Here is a 19,171-nt window from a genome sequence, read left to right on the forward strand (position 1 = left end):
GGCCAAGGAGGTTCTCATTGAGAATCCACAGATCCCCACAGCAGAATTGCAGCCCTCTGGCCTGAGGTCATCTGAAAGATTGTGCAGAACAGAAAGTGGATACTGAAGGTCTCTGAAACGAGTTAAAGAAAGCAGAGAGTGAGGCAGTGAATTCCAGAACGGAGAAGGAGGTGATGCGGGAGAAAGTCAAGGTCAGCCTTGTTCAGTAATTTAACTAACGTTAAATTTTAGCCACATTTTTAAAAGGAAGAAGGAACAGGTGAAATTAGTATTGACGAGGTGTTTAACTCAGGATATCTCAAACGTTATTTCAACATATAATCAATATGAAAACTTGTTAATGAGACTTTACATTTCTTGTACGAAGTCTTTGAAGTCCCATGTGTATTTTACACTATGTACAGTGCATCTCAGGTCGGAGGGGCTGATTTCAGGTGCTCAGTACACCCACCCCCCGCCCCGTGCTTAGTAGCTACCACACTGTGCAGGACAGGGCGAGAGCCATGATTTTTAAATTATGTCCCATGGAACCTCGCCCTCCTCAGGAGTGTTCCAGGGATTCCCGAAATGCTTGGCTTTATTTTCACTTTTAATGGATTTAAACGCTTTACATTAGCAATGTTTAAAAATTCACACATAGAGATGTCCCGTCCCAGATTTTTTTTTAAAGATTTTATTTATTTATTTGACAGAGAGAGATCACAAGTAGGCAGAGAGGCATGCAGAGAGAGAGAGAGAGAGGAGGAAGCAGGCTCCCTGCTTAGCAGAGAGCCCGATGCGGGGCTCGATCCCAGGACCCCGGGATCATGACCGGAGCCAAAGGCAGAGGCTTTAACCCACTGAGCCACCCAGGTGCCCCCTGTCCCAGATTTTAACACATTGGAGACAATCAATAGAAAACATATTCATACTTGAGAGGAAATATTAATTCATCCTCTTGCAGAAGAAGTCATTACTGTAAAACATTTCTTAATCTGTTTTAAATATGAGTAACTTATATTAGATTTCAGTTAAGTGCTAACCATATGACCAACACATACTCCACATTCGGCCATGTGCTTCATGGGTATCACCTTAAATCCTCACGACAAATCTTTGGGGTGGGTAATATTGTTCTCTTCATTTGCAGAAGAAGATGTTGAGACTGGTCTCTTCAACAAATTGCCCAAGGTGGTAGACAAGCAACAATGTCGGGATTCAAACCCAGCCCTGGCTGTCTACCTTCTAAAGCAAAGCCCTACAAGCACCAGACTCCAATTAAAAACATAATCACCCACCATGCCAGTCTAAATTCCGAATCCTCTCAAACTCCAGTACCTTGTGTTGACTTCTCCCTTATACCCAGGCTAGGTCAGGACCCGCTCATGGGGTCCTTCTACACATGCATACACACCACACAGCATTTTGTCTAGTTCGACCAACACTTATTGGCACCACAATGTGTCAGTATTAGCTGTGTTCCCTTTGTAGCTGAGATGAAGCTTCTATATCCTGCTTAGCTCCCAACCATCTGGGAAGAGGTTGGATCTTATCCTGTAAATGATACGAAGCCAGTAAAGGGTTTAAGCAAAGGGGGTTGACAACAAAGACCAGATTTGTGTTTTAGAAAGCTTCCTCTGCTAGTTTCAGTGAGGGTAGATTGGAGGGTGCCGGGCTGGAAATAGGAAACCAATGAGTAACTATTTGAGTGGTGACAGTAGATATGAGAAAGGACCGTAGTGGATGGAAGCACTGGGTCTCAGGGATGGAGTAATCATTGAGTGGGGGAAGCAGAGAGAAAGCGGAGGATGATTCTGGTTTCTGATTTAAGTAGTGAGCTAATGGTGGGACCATTAACTGAAACGGGAAATATAGGTGGAAGGTCTGGGTCAAAAGGAGTGTGTAGATGTGATGAGTTTAGATTTTAATATTGGGGTTGATGTTGTAACGGACTGTTCAACATCCATTCAACTCCTCTGCCATCTGTCACAGAAATGCAGTCTCAGGAATTCACTCTGATCCAGGATGGACCCTAACTCACCCAATCACAATAAGCCATTCCCATGATAATCCCCCATGCCATGACTGATACAGAGCATAGGTCTAAACCAATGAGCACATAGCCTTTCCCTTTAGACTTCATTGGTGTAGAGATCATAAACTGACCCATGTGGACCCTAGGAAAGCATCTTTCTATGACAGTCTTGGGAGAGGAGCTCCCTCCTGATGAGAACAGGAAAACAAGTAGTTCTGATCGCTACCAGCAGCTCTCCAACTCAGGAGCCTTGGGATAAGGCAATTCTGGGAGAAGAGTGTAATGCAGAGAGGGAAAACCCTGGACTCTGGACAACTCATTGGACCAACGGATAAAGCCATGCAAAAGCTCAAACTATCCTCTTATGTGAACTAATACATTTCTTTATTGCTTTAGCCACTTTGAGTTGGGATTTCTGCTATGCACAGCCTCAAGCTTCCTAACAGATATGGAGTTGAGCAACACAACATGTCCAGGGTGACCTACAGGACACAAAAGAAGTGGTGCCCTTCAGGCAGATAGATAGCTCTTCAGTCTGAAGCTCAGGGAAGAAGTCAAGCTGAAGGTACATTTCTGGTGTCATCAGATGGGATGTAAACTTAAAGAAAGTCACCAAGACAGACCAAGGAAAGCATATATAGAATGCTAAGAGGGGAGAAGGGCAGGGTCAAGGGCAGAATCCTGGAAATCACTGACTCTTTCCTTTTCTAAAGAAAACAAAGGAGTAGAAGGAAGGGAAGGAGAAGTTCTCAGTGTGGGGAGGAGACTGAAAGAGAATGACCATAAAAGTGGGGAGAGGAGAAAAATAGAAAGAAGTGAGGGGAGGGATGGGATAACTGCTGAATGAAGAACACTTTGGAAAGAGACAGACACAGAAGGGGAATACTAATTAAGATGCAGGTCAAGGGACGCCTGGGTGGCTCAGTGGTTAAAGCCTCTGCCTTCGGCTCAGGTCATGATCCCAGGGTCCTGGGATCGAGCCTCACATCGGGCTCTCTGCTCGGCGGGGAGCCTGCCTCCTCCTCCTCTCTCTCTCTGCCTACCTCTCTGCCTACTTGTGATCTGTCTGTCAAATAAATAAAAATATTTAAAAAAAAAAAGATGCAGGTCAAGCTGCTGTAACAACGAGACTCATAAATAAAGCAGCTTAAATAAAATGGGAGTTCCTTTCTCTCCCACATGACAATCCAGAGGGAGAGAAGGTCCAGAGCAGTAATCAGTTCTTTTCCACAAGGTCTCAAGGGTCCCAGGTTCCTCTGACTTGTTGCTGAGCCATCCACAGGGTCTCGCCTTTGTTCATGTTGATCACTGGTACTTTCCAACTTCCAGCCCATGAAAAAAGGTTTCCCTTTCCATGTTCGGTGCAAACAGCTTCCATAGAAGGATGCAATCTGGACGGAAGTTGCAAGAACATCCTTTTGGCAAGAACTGAGCCCTTGGCCACATCTAACTGCAAGGAAGATTGGGAGAGGATGGACATTTGGGGACATTTAGCAAGCTCTTGCACTGGGTTCTAGAAAGTTGTAGTAGGTGATATACAGGCAACAACCCCCTCTACTCCTCAAGTTTATTATCTAGGCTTATCTGCATCAATACCTTAATGCAATCTTACCAGTAAGATCTTACGAGTAAGTCTGAGGATCTAATGTACGGCATGGTGACTATAATTGATGATACTGTATTGTGTAACTGAAATTTGCTCACAGTAGATCTTAAACCTTCTCACCGAAAAAAGGGAAGAGGAGGTAACTATGTGAGGTAATGGTTGTGTTAATTAACTTGACTTTGGTAACCCTTACACAATGTGTATGTATATCAAATCAGCACATTGCGTACTTCAAATATATTACCACTTTATTTGTCAATTATTCCTCAGTAAAGCTGGGGAAAAACACTTAGAAGGGCCAAGAAGAAAATATCTAAAAACTTGAACACATGGAAGGAAATGGATAATCTTAGGAAACCCTGAAGAATTTCAGGCTCTCCAATCACATTTCAGCTGCCACCCCATTGCCCACTCCGGAGATGGCCTTGCAGCCCAGTTAATGCTGCATGACCTGCTGGTGGTGTCCAAGCACTCCTGGCCCTGCCTCCTGGCCCATCAGCTTAGCTCCGGGAATGCACACCACAACCAGGAAGAAAGAAGAAAACATCACATTCAGGTGCTTTGCACTATGTAGGTCATGATTCTTTTTTCTGCTTTTTATCTCCTCCTAACCACTGACTCTCTCCTTAAAACTCCTCCCCCTGGCCTGGCTACTGCTTAAAGCTATCCCTTTATTTCTGTCCTTCTCTTCACCAACGCAACCACCAACTTACTCCCAAACCCCCTGCAATCTGGCATCTGTCCCATCACTTGGCTGAAACTGTCGCCTGGGTCATTAAATTTAATGGTCTTTCCTTGGCCTTCTTCCTGCTCCACCTGGCTGGGTCTTGTGAGACACAATTGGCCATCCCTTCCTTGAAACTCTACCTGTGTTGGTTGCTGTGATGTGCCACTCCACACTCCTGCCCTCCCTCTTCATCTCCTAGTCTTCCCTATGTCTTTCTTTCTGTGACTCCTCAAAAGACACACAGAGGCTGATGCAACTTCTATATGGGGCAGTCATCCTGCTATAGTGAAAAAGACATCACCTCAAACCCCAGATTTGTCCCCTGTTTGCTGTATAATCTTGACCAATTACCTAGCACCTCTGAGTCCATTTCTTCCCTGGGAAAACAGGGATGCAAATACCCCTCTCTCAGGCTTTGTATTATTAGGCAAGGCAAGTGCTTAAAAAGCAACCCCAAAACTTCAGGGGCTTAACAATAATGTTACAGCCCACAATGAATGAGGAGAGGCTAGGGGATACTACAGATTACACAGGAATTGGACCCAGTGGCTCTACCATCCCCTAGGGCTCAGCGTCCACCACTGGATTTTCTGTTTCAGGCGACGACATGAGAAAAGACTGAGCAAGTGCATGTATAAGATTGTGCATGATATTTTTAGGGGACAGACAGAGAGGTAACATAATATTACTCCTACTCACACTCCATTGGCCAGAACTCAGTCACCTGACTTGATCTATTAGCAAGGGATGCTGGGAAATGTAGTTCCAGTAGGAAAAAGAGGGGATCTAAGGAACACATAGTATCCATCTATCTATGGGTTGCTGTGAAGATGGAAATCACAGAAGTGAATCCTGTGACCTTTCTGGAACATAGTAGATGTTATATGAAGAGTAGCCTTTAGTAGTCATTTTTTTACTGTTTGCCAACTTTCTCCAGTGTTTAAAGTCCGTACAGACAAAGGCTGAGATAAATAAGGAGACTGAGGGAGCAGACAGAGACTAAAGGGGAAACAACTCTTGTGGACAGAAATGCAAGTGCAGGCCAGGTTTGGGGTGCAGGTAAAAGTCGAGCAGGCAGTGTGGGTAGGGGGTTCATGGGGAACAGAGAGCCCAATGGCACTGAGCACAATCTTTGATTTTCCCACTAGCCCTGGCTCCCACCTGAGCCAGAGGGGTTTAGAAAGATCTGAGTTTCCTTGGAAACCATTTCTCTGGCCCTCTCTGCACGTTATCAGCCAAGTTGGTTGTAATCAAACCCCCACGGGGCAGAGAATGAGCTCTCAAACTGCCATCCTGGGGTTCCATCCAAATTACTTGCATTCCCTATTTAAATTGGTAATTTCCCCACAAGTGCTCTCCCTGCCCATCCTGAAGATTTGCTGGGAAGGGGGAGCTCTAAGCATGCACCCAGACACAACCCAGGGTCCTTGGGAGTACCTCCAGGCAGCCACAGCAGGCCAGGACATTTATCCTGAGACCCCTCCAGCCCACAGAGGGAAGATCCCGGACATGAGCAGTGAAGGAGAAGGACCTATATGGGCTGTACCCTGCGAGTGACTTGAGAACGATGGGCTCCATTATCTAGACTGGATTTCAGGGGTACTGACTGATTTATCTTTTGCAGGTACACACTTTGGGAAGGGATAGAGCCTGGGCCAGGACACCAGATAATCTTAAAGTATTCAGAGCCAAGGCCACAGGACTAGGGGACATCTGTGGAAGTTCCAGAGTGTCAGGCAGAGATTTCAGGAGCTTCTGAGGCCACCCAGCTCCATTCCTTAGTCACAAGCCAGCCCCATCACCAGTGGGATTATAGAAAGTGAGAGTGGACCTCATCCCCTTTCTTCCAGAATGGGCAGAAGGCCCATCAAAAACAAGGACAAATACCCACAGACCCGTGCTTAGATAGCCATATAAACACATGTGTGTACATGTGAGTACATACATATTGGAGAGCCATGCTTGTGTACAGATAGACACATACCCGTGTGCCTAGACGTCGTGCATACCGACCCCCTTCGCTGGACACACCAGGTGTGTTCGTGTTCCTGCTGGACCCAGGGTCAGGCTGCAGCACATGGCACACAACCACACACACCAGCCTCAGTGTACATCCATGTTCATGCCCCAGTCCCACCAGAGATCACCGCATGATCCATGACTGACATGTGGACTCGGACACCAAGGAAGGGAGAGATGGGCCAGGAGGGAAACCTTGCTTCACAAGCAGCTAAGCTGGGGACAGTATGGATTCCAGATCACTAGACAGATCCAAGGAGCTGTGGCAAATTGAGTCTCATAACAGGGGCACCTGGAGTCCAGTCTGAACCTGAATGCAGAGGCGGGGGCGTGGAGCAGCTGGGAGCTGGGGGCGGAGGGGGGTTCCTTCCTGCATGAAACAGGTTCCCAGACTTCCTGGAGAACTTCAGGGACCAGGTACCCCCCCCCCACCCAAGGCCTTACTCCCAAAGCTGAAGCTGGATGTTAGGGCCTTATTCCAGAGAAGAATAGGTAAAAACCAGGAACCTGCCATTGGCCTGAACACCTGCAGTGAGGGGAGAAACTAGGCTGGTGGCATCGAGTGCCTGGGGTCACCCAGCTCTCAGATCCTGCATCCAGGAAGCATAGTTGGTACCAGGCCCACCCACTGCCATGTTGGGCTCTGCACCCAGAGCCAGACTGGGTCAGGGTAAGCTCAGGGTGTTAGCAGGCCAGACCTGTGGACTCTAACAGTATCTACAGCTGAGAAGACTAGGGGAAGACAGACCCCCCCCCCAGCTTCTGAGCCAGCCAGACCCTGAACGCTGTTATTCCCTTTGCCGTGAAGAAGACAACTGGATGACTCACCCTCCATCCCAGGAACCTGCCCTTGGGGCCCCTCCTCCCCCTCAGCTCTGAGGATCTTGGTCATGCATGCTCCCTGGTGTCTCTTCTCACTGCGAAGAAGCTGGGAACCAAGCCACACACCTGAGAGGGATGGGGAGCAGGTGTCCCTACCATTTCTCCCCCAGCCCCAGCACGGAAGAGAATCCCACAGAGCACCACAGCCTGCCTGCTCCTTACTGAACAGACAGGTGTGAGAGAAGAGATGAGAATTCCAGCAGGGAGGGCACAAGCAGCTGTTTACAGCTGGGACTCTCCGCATCTTCCTGCAGTCTGCTGTGGGGAGGAGAGACAGGTAGGTGAAATTTCTGAACACTCAGTGTCTCCTTCTACCCAGACTGACTCACTCTCTCTCTCTCTCTCTCTCTGCCTTTATATATGTTACTGCTTAGAATATTCTTCCACCTCCCTATCTCCTGTAAAACTCTTATTTAACCTTCAAAACCCTATTCAGCTCTCCCCTCTGCTATGAAATCTTTCCCTACCCTAGCACTCGCCCTGCCTAATGAGTTATTCATTCCCTCCTCCAGGCTACCATATATTCCTTTGGGAATGTCTGCCTTCCCCACCTGACTGCAAGCTCTGGGGAGGGAAGGAGATATGTGGAATTTGTCTCGGACTGCCAGCACCAATGCAGGCTCTGCCAGAATATGTCCAGAAGAAGGAGTGACACCCAGCAGTTGAGACAGTAAGCTCTGGAATAAACCCAATTTGAGTCCAAGTCTCAACTCTATGTCTTCTCCTTGTGGGACTCGGTCAAGTTGTTTCAACTCTCTAAGTTTCAACTGCCCATAATGAAACAGAAAGAATAAAATGAGAAGTATAAGAGAAAATTAAAATGCAGAGGTGAGCCCAGAACTGGGCACATTAATTACTTTTGTGATTGTCCTATGAACATCTACACTGTCAATTCTTTGCTGGAAAGTCCTAATGACCCCCCCCACAGTCCTTTTCCCAAGAAATCTCACCAGTAAATGATACAATGAAGTATGGTGAGTCCCATATCAGCCCAGAGAAGGAACCATTTACTTTAGCCGTGGCGTGTTCTAGTGGTCACATTCATTGTCTTGGGGGTTAGAAAGTCCCAAGTTCAAACCCCAACTCTGACAGTAACTTCCCTGTGAACTCAGGGAAGTTATTAAAACACTCAAACTCTGAGATATATTGGAAAATTAACAATACAAATAATGATAAGCATGTACAGATAATACAATATAAAACATGTGGGACGCCTGGGTTGCTCAGTCGGTTAAGCATCTGTCTTTAGCTCGGGTCATGACCCCCAGTTCCTAAGATCAAGTCCTGCATCGGGCTTCTTGCTCAGCAGGGAGCCTGCTTCTCCCTATGCCTGCTGCTTGCCCTGCTTGTGCTCGCTCGCTCTCTCTCTCTCTCTCTCTCTAACAAATAAATAAATTCTTTAAAAAAAAAAAACTTGTTAGGGAGTAAGCAAAGAAGATTCCCAGAGAAGGCAACATCTGGCTTCCACAAATGAGTAGTTTTTCAGGGAGAGAGCGGAAGCGAGGTTATTTCCAGCAAAAGGAACAACAGGTTAAACAGCTGGTGAATCCAAAGGACAATGACAAGTGTGGTGATTCTGGATCACAGTGTGTGAAGGGGAAATGGCAGAAGAGGATCCAGAAAGAAAGTCAAGGGCCAACCACACTTATGCTAAGTGGTTCCAGGCACACACTTCTGATGACAACAGACACTTTTCTGGAATGTGCCTGGTACCTATTTTAGAGGCTCAATAAGTATTTGTGGGAAAAACAAATAAATGAGTTAGTGGCCCAGACAGCCTGACCCACAACCCTTTCTCTGCTGGAATTCCAATTCTTCCATGAATTAGCTCCCTGGGCCTGGGCATGTCATGTAATCTCTCTGGGCCCTGTTTCTTCCTCTGAACTTAGAAAGGGGCTGGACGGAGTCACCATGCCTTCTGCGGGGAGTGTCTGAGGGGTAGATGAGAACATGCCACTTTGTGTTACCCTCACTGTCTCTGAGAGTGACCCTTTTGAAAGCAATCACATAGTCCATTACAAACATCTTCACACCAAACTCCGTTCTAGGTACATTACCTCATTCAGTCTTCTGAACATCCCCATTAGGAAGACTTTACCATCTCATTTTACAGATAATGCACTCAGAGAGCGTGCCCGTGTTACGAAGCCAGTCAGAGTCTGACCCAAGACTCAAACCCCCGTCTTCCTCACTCCAAAGGCTTGCCACCACTTTGAAGATTATTTTAAAGCAATAAAAATTATTCCATTTAAAAAAAAAAGATGTTATCCATTTATTTGAGGGAAAAAGAGAGTGGTGGGGAGGGGCAGAGGGAGTAGGAGAAGCAGACTCCCCATCAAGCAGGGAGCCCAATGCAAGGTCAGATCCGAGGACCCCAAAATCATGACCTGAGCTGAAGTCAGACGTTTAACCAACTGAGCCACCCAGGTGCCCCAACTCCTTTTTTTAAATGAAATATGACTTCGGTGGGAACCCCAATCTATAAAACAATTACAAGCAGAGCTTCTCCTGTAGAAGCAGGAGTAGAGGGAGCAGCACCCCCTGCTCACTCCTCCTTGCCCTCACTCACCCACCCAACCACTCCCCTCCCCAACCCTGGGCTCCAAGGAGCACAGGCCCACTGCACTTCACTCCCTTCCAGCCAAGCTCCATGGCCCAGAAACTTAAACAGAAGTTAGACCCACCAATGGGCCTCACATCAGAAGAGCAATTCCTGTGCCCTGCAGCTCACAGAATAAAAATGTATTCCTTCTGATCCCTATCCAGTCTCCTGATAAGCCAGCCCTGCCATGTCTTAATATCCTTCCTGCTAAGGTGCCTGAAGGTCCCTCAGATGTCTGGTTCCAGCCTGTTAGTCTTTGAACTTGAGACATACTAAGCACCCAGTAGTTGACTCAATAATTCGGGAGACTTGAAAGGCAGTCTGGGCAGTGGTCAGCCAGCTGTCCTCCACAGAAAATCTGGATAGGCTGGACGCTCTCCCTAAGGGCTCCTCTCCAGGGATGGCTGCTTGAATCAAATAGTTAGGGATCATGGCAAATTTGTTTGCAGACACAATAGTTTCATGTTATCAGGCTGTCCTGAAGAGGAGAAGGGAAGCAGGTCACCTACATCTCTATCAGAAGCCACATCCTTGAACATGTAATAATCAGCTCTGCTTGGCTTAGCATCATCAGAGCCTGGAACTGTGCTCTATCTCAAGGCCCCATGGCCTTAAAACCAAGTCAGAGATAGGCAATTCCCTTGCCCTCTGGCTGAGGACAAACCACTGCCTTCAAGCTTCAGTGAGTCTCTACTGGCCCTGACTCCCTTCCTGAAAAGATAAAGGTGCCACAGGAGGGCTTACCTTCCATTGTCTTGACAATGCCACACATCCTCCACCCCATCTAAGAGGGAGAAGGCTCCCTTCTTCTGTCCAAGAACAGTCTTGCCATCAAGTTTGCAACTCCACATACCTCCCCTTTACCCAAAACACTTCCCTTGCCCTTTGACAACAGCCTCAAGGACCACACCCACCCTTGTGCTAAAGGTGGCCTTCCCAGGATGGCCCTAGCCCTGGATGCGCAGATCTGGATTCAAGTTCAGGTTCTGTCACTTACCAGCTGCTTGACCTTGAACCCGTCCTTCCGTCTCTGCATCTCAGTTCCCACATCTGCAAAGTGGAAAGTGGAAATAACAGCTCTCACCTCAGAGAAAGGACTGCTGAGAAATGAGATGGTGTGCTTGGAAGGGCTCAGCACAATGCTTGTCCTTTCCTTACTCAAGGAAGCTTGTTAGAAATGCAGGACCCCAGGCCCCCTTGAGGTATGCAAAATCGGAATCTACATTAATACTTTTAAAAAGCAACTCAAGTCTTTCTTATATGTAGGCAGAACGACAGCACCATTTGAACCTCTAGATTTTATCTCATCTTCCTTCGGGAGAGAAATAATTGACACGAATGTGTGAGTTCCCCTGCATCTCACCTTCCCCTCACCTTCTCAAGGAGACCAACACCCACAGGGTGACCTCTGGTGTCCTCCCCAGTTGTAACTTACTTTATCCACCGAGCCAGTTCCCTCTACTCATTCTGCCTGGCAATGGGCACCACTGGTGCCAAATCCTTTTGAAAGACATGTTGCAAGTTTATTGGGGGATTGGAAAGGAAATACATAATAAGCCTTAAAGAATATCTGACACGTGGAAGATACTAGGTATTATTATTACCAGCTGTGTGACCTTGATATCCCTGAGCACACCAGAGCCTCAGTTTTATCACCAGCACCCAACACACAGCACTAGGTAAATTAAAGTGGGTCTTACGGTGTGAGTTCAGTCTGACTCTCAATTCAGAAGAGATTCTCAACTCAAGAGAGATGGCCAAATCTAGGATCAGCCATTGAAGAGGAGAGAGTACAGATGGAGATGAGCCCAGGTATAAGAGCAGGTAGACCCAGGGCATGTGTAAGGAATAAGGAGGAGACCAGCTTGGCAGGAACAGGAGAACATGCCAAGGAGAAACAGGTGAGACAGACAGGAGGGTGGTGACTAGCAGAGGACCTGGAAGATCAAAGTAAGAAGTTTGGGTTTATGCCAGAGAGCACTAGGGAACCACTGGGGGCTACAGATCAGGAGGTAGAGTAGCACAGAGTGCAGAGGGAGACTGACCTAGGCAGGCTGTAGTGGTAAAGAGGGGGAATGGCTCCAAGAGATATTGCTGGAGTAGAATGTATAGGACTTGTTGACCAGTTGGATGTAAGGAGGAGGAGGATGGAGAATCAGTCTGACAACAATGCTGATGACATCAGTGACAGACCGGGCAGCATACAGACATGGAACTATTTTCAAGTGGAAAGTGATGGGTTTGGTTTCAGAACTTCATCCCTTCATCCAATCAGAATGCTAAGCTCTGTGTGGGGTTCTGAGTATATCATGGTGTACCAAACAGTTTCTGCCCTCCTGAGAGGTGCAGCCTGGTGATAGGATGATGCCAAGGTGCCTATGGGACTCCCAGCTAGAGATGTCCAGGGGGAAATTCAGAGAGATGTGAGGGCTGGAGAAGGTTTTGGTGTCATTTTCCCGACTGCCTTGGACATACATTTTGAAAAGCACCAAGAGTTGGAGAAGTCATTGGAGCTTTTTTCAAGGCCCAGACTTCATCTCTGCATTTCTCTCAATACCCAGCCATAGCCACTGCCACCTCCAGTTGCCCTCTGCAGGGTCCTCTCTAAGGTAAGCACAGCAGAGGCAGATCCCTTGGAGGTGCCTAGCATGCCCACTGGACAGGGGTTCTGGCCTCTTGATTACTGGCTGGCGAGGAGTCTCACCAGATGATTGTGTTCATCTGATTAGCAATTCATACTCTCATGATCTGAGCAGAGACACAGGCCAAAGAATCTGGATGAACAGAGTAGCCTTGGCCCTCAATGTGATATAGGTGAGGTTCTTCTTCAGCACTGCAGTCCCTTCTCCCACACACTTCTTTCCTTCCACTGTACATTCTGTTCCCTGCACTTCTCTAGAATGCCTAATGTGTTAACTGGTCAGTGACTCCTCTACCCTCCTAAACTCAGACTCTTATTTCCCTCTCTACATCTGCTCTAACCCCTGTCTTCCAGCTCCCCCAGACTCACCATACACCCTTCTGGCCCCTGTAAGCCCAGTTAAGTCAAAAAATCCAGTTAATTAAATACTAAGCACTTAGCATTAGGATAGATCATTTGGAGGTAAAGTGATGAATGATACTATGGAATTGTATTTTTGTGTGCCCTAATTGTGTGCGTACAAGATATAATTCACTGTAGCTTTCCTGTGGTCAATGAGTAATGGATATTTATATCTTTTTTATGGAGTTCAGAGGCAAATATAACTAATGTAAATGATATAGAAATCTCCCTCAACTGTATGGTCAACTAAACTTTAACAAATCAGGAAAGAATATCCAATAGAAAAAAGACAGTCTCTTCAACAATTGTGTTGGGAAAATTGGACAGCCACATGTGGAAGAATGAAACTAGATCATTTGCCTACACCACACACAAAAATAGATGCATTTTATCAAAATGGATGAAAGACCTAAATGTGAAACAGAAATCCATCAAAATCCTAAAGGAGAACAGAAGCACCAACTTCTGTGACCTCGGCCACAGCAACTTCTTACTACACACGTCTCCAAAGGCAAGGGAAACAAAGGCAAAAATGAACTATTAGGACTTCATCAAGATAAAAAAGCTTTTGCACAGCAAAGGAAATAGTTGACAAAACCAAAAGACAACTAACAGAATGGGAAAAGATATTTGCAAATGTCTTATCAGATAAAAAGCTAGTATCCAAAATATATAAAAAACTTATCAAACTCAACACCCAAAGAACAAATAATCCAATTAAGAAATGGGCAGAAAGCATGAACAGACATTTCTCCAAAGGAGACTTACAAATGGCCAACAGACACATGAGAAAATGTTTAATATCACTCAGCATCAGGGCATTACAAATCAAAACCACAGTGAAATACCCTCACTCCAGTCAGAATGACTAAAATTAACAAGTCAGGAAATGACAGGTTTTGGCAAGGATGCAGAAAAAGGGGAATCCTCCTACACTGTTGATGGAAATGCAAGCTGGTCCGGTGACTCTGGAAAACAGTATGGAGGTTCCTCAAAAAGTTGAAAATAGAGCTACCCTATGACCCAGCAAGAGCACTACTAGGTATTTAGCCCAAAAATTAAAATTTAGTGATCCAAAGGGGCACCTGCACCCCAATGTTTATAGCAACAATGTCCACAATAGGTAAACTATGGAAAGAGCCCAGATGTCCATCAACAGATGAATGGAAAAAGAAGATTTGGTATGTATATATACATTACCTGATTTCAAGCTTTACTACAAAGCTGTGATCACCAAGACAGCATGATACTGGCATAAAAACAGACACATAGACCAGTGGAACAGAGTAGAGAGCCCAGACATGGACCCTCAACTCTATGGTCAAATAATCTTCCACAAAACAGGAAAAAATATACAGTGGAAAAAAGACAGTCTCTTCAATAAATGGTGCTGGGAAAGCTGGACAGCTATATGTAGAAGAATGAAACTGGACCATTCTCTTACACCCGTACACAAAGATAAACTCAAAATGGATAAAAGACCTCAACGTGAGACAGGAATCCATCAGAATCCTAGAAGAGAATATAGGCAGTAACCTCTTCGATATCAGCCACAGCAACTTCTTTCAAGATATGTCTCCAAAGGCAAAGGAAACAAAAGCGAAAATGAACTTTTGGGACTTCATCAAAATCAAAAGCTTCTGCACAGCAAAGGAAACAGTCAACAAAACAAAGAGGCAACCCACAGAATGGGAGAAGATATTTGCAAATGACAGCACAGACAAAAGGTTGATATCCAGGATCTATAAAGAACTCCTCAAACTCAACACACACAAAACAGACAATCATTTAACAAAATGGGCAGAAGATATGAACAGACACTTCTCCAATGAAGACATACAAATGGCTATCAGACACATGAAAAAATGTTCATCATCACTAGCCATCAGGGAGACTCAAATAAAAACCACATTGAGATACCACCTTACACCACTTAGAATGGCCAAAATTAGCAAGACAGGAAACAACATGTATTGGAGGGGATGTGGAGAAAGGGGAACCCTCTTGCACTGTTGGTGGGAATGCAAGTTGGTGCAGCCACTTTGGAGAACAGTGTGGAGATTCCTCAAGAAATTAAAAATAGAGCTTCCCTATGACCCTGCCATTGCACTACTGGGTATTTACCCCAAAGATACAGATGGAGTGAAAAGAAGGGCCATCTGTACCCCAATGTTTATAGCAGCAATGGCCACAGTCACCAAACTGTGGAAAGAACCAAGATGCCCTTCAATGGACGAATGGATAAGGAAGATGTGGTCCATATACACTATGGAGTATTATGCCTCCATCAGAAAGGATGAATACCCAATTTTTGTAGCAACATGGACGGGACTGGAAGAGATTATGCTGAGTGAAATAAGTCAAGCAGAGAGAGTCAATTATCATATGGTTTCACTGATTTGTGGAGCATAACAAATAGCATGGAGAACAAGGGGAGTTAGAGAGGAGAAGGGAGTTGAGGGAAATTGGAAGGGGAGGTGAACCATGAGAGACTATGGACTCTGAAAAACAATCTGAGGGTTTTGAAGAGGTTGGGGGGGTGCGAGGTTGGGGGAACCAGGTGGTGGGTATTAGAGAGGGCACAGATTGCATGCAGCACTGGGTGTGGTGCAAAAACAATGAATACTGTTACGCTGAAAATAAATTTAAAAAATTTTTTTAAAAAAAGAAGATTTGGTATGTATATATACAATGGAATACTATGCAACCATAAAAAATGAAATGTTGCCATTTGCAATGACATGGATAGAACTAAAGGGTATTACGCTAAGCAGAATAAGTCAATCAGAGAAAGAAAGACAATTATCATATGATCTCACTGATGTGTGGAATTTAAGAAACAAAACAGAGAAGCATAGGGAAAGAGACAAAATCAGAGAGGGAGACAAAGCAAAAGGGACTCTTAATCACAGGAAACACACTGAGGGTTGCTGGAGGGGAGGAGGATGGGAGGGATGGGGTGGCTGAATGGTGGGCATTAAGGAAGGCATGTGATGTAATGAGCACTGGGTGTTTATGTACAAATGATGAATCACTGCCCTCTACCTCTGAAACTAATACATTCTATATTAATTAATTGAATTTAAATTTTAAAATAAAATTAAATAAAGAATGAGAAACTATTACATATTAAACAAAATAATAAATAAATAAATAAATAAATAAATAAAGGGATTTCCCCCTCCCAAAAAAAAAAATAATAATATAGAAGTTTAAGGCTCTCTCTCTATCTGACACAGGATAGTTAGAACTACACTCTCCTGGCATTCATTCCCTGGACCGAAAGCAACCCCTTGATAATGTGGTGCTCCAGTGTAAAAAGACAGTCTTCTCTGTTGCCATCTGCTCTATGATGCAGTTTCCAGGAATACACCATGGGGGGAGGGGGGCGGGACTCCCTTTCCTTCAAAGCTTACTCCTCCAGCGATTCTGTCAGCCCGGATCAAAGCTTTAAAAATATACATTTTCTTTGACGCTGTAATTCTACTTCCAGAAACTTATTCTAAGGAAGACGTATGTGCAAGGATGTTTGTGGAGCACTGTTTAAAATAGCTACACATCAAAATGGAAAGAACCTAGATGTAATATACACACAGTGAGATACTAGGGGAGTTATTAATGTCTCTCAGGCCAAATCACCCTTCCATATTCTGCTCTGTTGCTGGTCTGGGGACTGCAAACACTTTACCTTCCAAACCCTGGGAGCAGCTGGCTTCCCATTAGGTTCCAGCAGTGGGAGGCACTTGAGAAGTTTGGAAGGCAGGGCAAGGGGAGAAGGCACTGAGTTCCGATTCCTTGATTTCCTGACAGCCTCACCCCAAAAGCAGCAATGGGCTTCAGCCTCCCTTTGTCTCTGCACTCCCAGATCAGCCTCTTCGGACTCCCCCAAGATACCAACATCTGGCAGCATCCTCTTCTAAGGTCTGAGTGCCAAGAACTCTGCTCTGAACTCCTAGGTTCTGGTTTCCCCACATCTTTTCTTTCATTCCTCTAGCCCTACAGGGGGCACCTGCTTCCTGCAGTTATTAGCTCTAAATTACCTTTGAATCCCCTTCTTGCTCTATCTGCTCCCCAACGTGTATGTAGCCAATTGCCTCTATTAAATTCCCTCTGGGTGAAATACTTTGTGTGGTGTCTGATTTCCTAACGGGGTCCTGGCTAATATCAGGGTCATTTCACCCCCATAAGCTGGAAAAAGGAATCCTAACTGTGACAATACCAAGAATGAGTTAAGATGCAGAGGACAGGAATTTTATACATTGCTGACGGGTTGTAACTTTACAGACTTGTCTGCCCCTTATCCTTGGTTTCTCTTTCCATGGCTTCAGTTGCCTGCCTCCAGTTGGTACCGGGAAGCAGATGATCCTCCTTTGGACATATTGTGAGAAGGCCAATATAGCTTAACACTATGTCATAATGCCTATGTCATTCCTGTCACTTCCTCTCATCATGTAGGCATTTTATTGTCTCATCTCAACACAGGAAGAAGGGTGAGTATAGCACAATAAGATATTTTGAGAGAGTGAGAGACCACATTCACATAACTTTCATCTCAGTATATTGTTATAATTGTTCTATTACCATTAGTTACTGTTGTTCATCTCTTACTATGTCTAACTTATAAATTAAATTTTATTGTGGAAAAAAAATTTTATTGTAGGTATGTATGCACAGGAGAAAACATAGTACGTGTAAGGTTTGGTATCATCTATGGTTTCAGACATCCACTGGGGGTCTTGGAACATATCCTCTTAGGTAAGGGGGACTCCTGTATGACCATCTCAGAGAGGATTTGGAAAGCAGTACCTAGTAAAGCTAAAGACACATATACCCTCCAGCCCTGCAATTCTGGCCCTGGGTATGAAATCTAAAGACATCCATACAGATTACACAAGAAGATGGCATCATTCCTTATTTGTACTGTCAGCAGGACATGGGTGAGTCAATGGTGCTATACTCATATAATGGAATCCTAGATAGCAGTTAAAAATGAATAAATGGGGGCACCTGGGTGGCTCAGTGGGTTAAGCCACTGCCTTCGGCTCAGGTCATGATCTCAGGGTCCTGGGATCGAGTCCCGCATCGGGCGCTCTGCTCAGCAGGGAGCCTGCTTCTCTCTCTCTCTGCCTGCCTCTCTGCCTACCTGTGATCTCTGTCTGTCAAATAAATAAAAATTTTAAAAAATGAATAAATGAAAGTTACATACAGCAATATGGATAAAACTTAAAAGCATCATTTTGAGTGAAGAAAGCAACCTACAAAGGATTGTGTACAGATAAAATTTTAAAGCCTACAAAGCAGTGCTATGCATTGTTAATGGATACATTTGGATATAGTAATGGGAATATATTAGCACATGGGGGAAATGAGCAGCCCTAACATTAGAACACTCATTACTGAAGAGGGCAGGAAAGGAAATGGAATCAGGAAAAGGAACACAGATGATTTAGCTAATATCAGGGCCATTTTACCCCCATCAGTTGGAAAAAGGAATCATAACTTCTTAAGCTGTGATAGGGGGTACCATTCAAAGGGCATTGTGGAAGCAGAAGCTTAGACGGTGATCATCTGTGTTTAGGAGCAGGGAGGAAGTGGAGCCAATAGGCATACCAGCCATCAATATCCATTAAAACAGTTTTCTAAAAATATGGTTTACTGACATAAAGAGCTACTAAAAAACATAGTAAGTAAAAATAAAGTGTACAAAGAGTACTCTCTCATCATCCCCTTTTTATAAGATATATACATGTGAAGGGGCAAAGGGTGGAAATGGCACTGTTGCTCAGGGTAGGAGGATGAAGATGTCTTTATTGGCTTCATTATATTTATCATGTTTTCTATTTTTTCTGAAACAAATACGAACTTCTTAATATAAGACATTCCTAACGATTTTTCCAAAATGGACTCCAACAGAAAACCCTCCCTTATCCACGTCCGTGATTTCAACATGCCACCAAGGGTCTTCCCTAAGTTGTGGATTGCAAGACAACTTTAGGTGGCTTCAAGCAGGTTAAGCCTTTCTTATATTCATAAGTATGCTTATCTTAACATATTACAAAAACAAATTAGTTTCAACAAATGGTGCTGAAATGACTGGACATTGACATACAAAATCAATCAATCAATCAATCTAGACCTACACCCTTCCCAAAAATTAACTCAAAATGGATCACAGATCCATTTTAGATCCATTCTAAATATGAAATGCAAAATTACAACATTCCTAGAAGATAATGTAGGAGAAAAATAAGTTAGCACTTCCAACCCGATTCAATTGA

This window comes from Enhydra lutris, unplaced genomic scaffold (genome assembly GCF_002288905.1).
Source record: "Enhydra lutris kenyoni isolate GAN:26980312 unplaced genomic scaffold, ASM228890v2 scaffoldscaffold9, whole genome shotgun sequence".
NCBI classification, from domain to species: domain Eukaryota; kingdom Metazoa; phylum Chordata; class Mammalia; order Carnivora; family Mustelidae; genus Enhydra; species Enhydra lutris.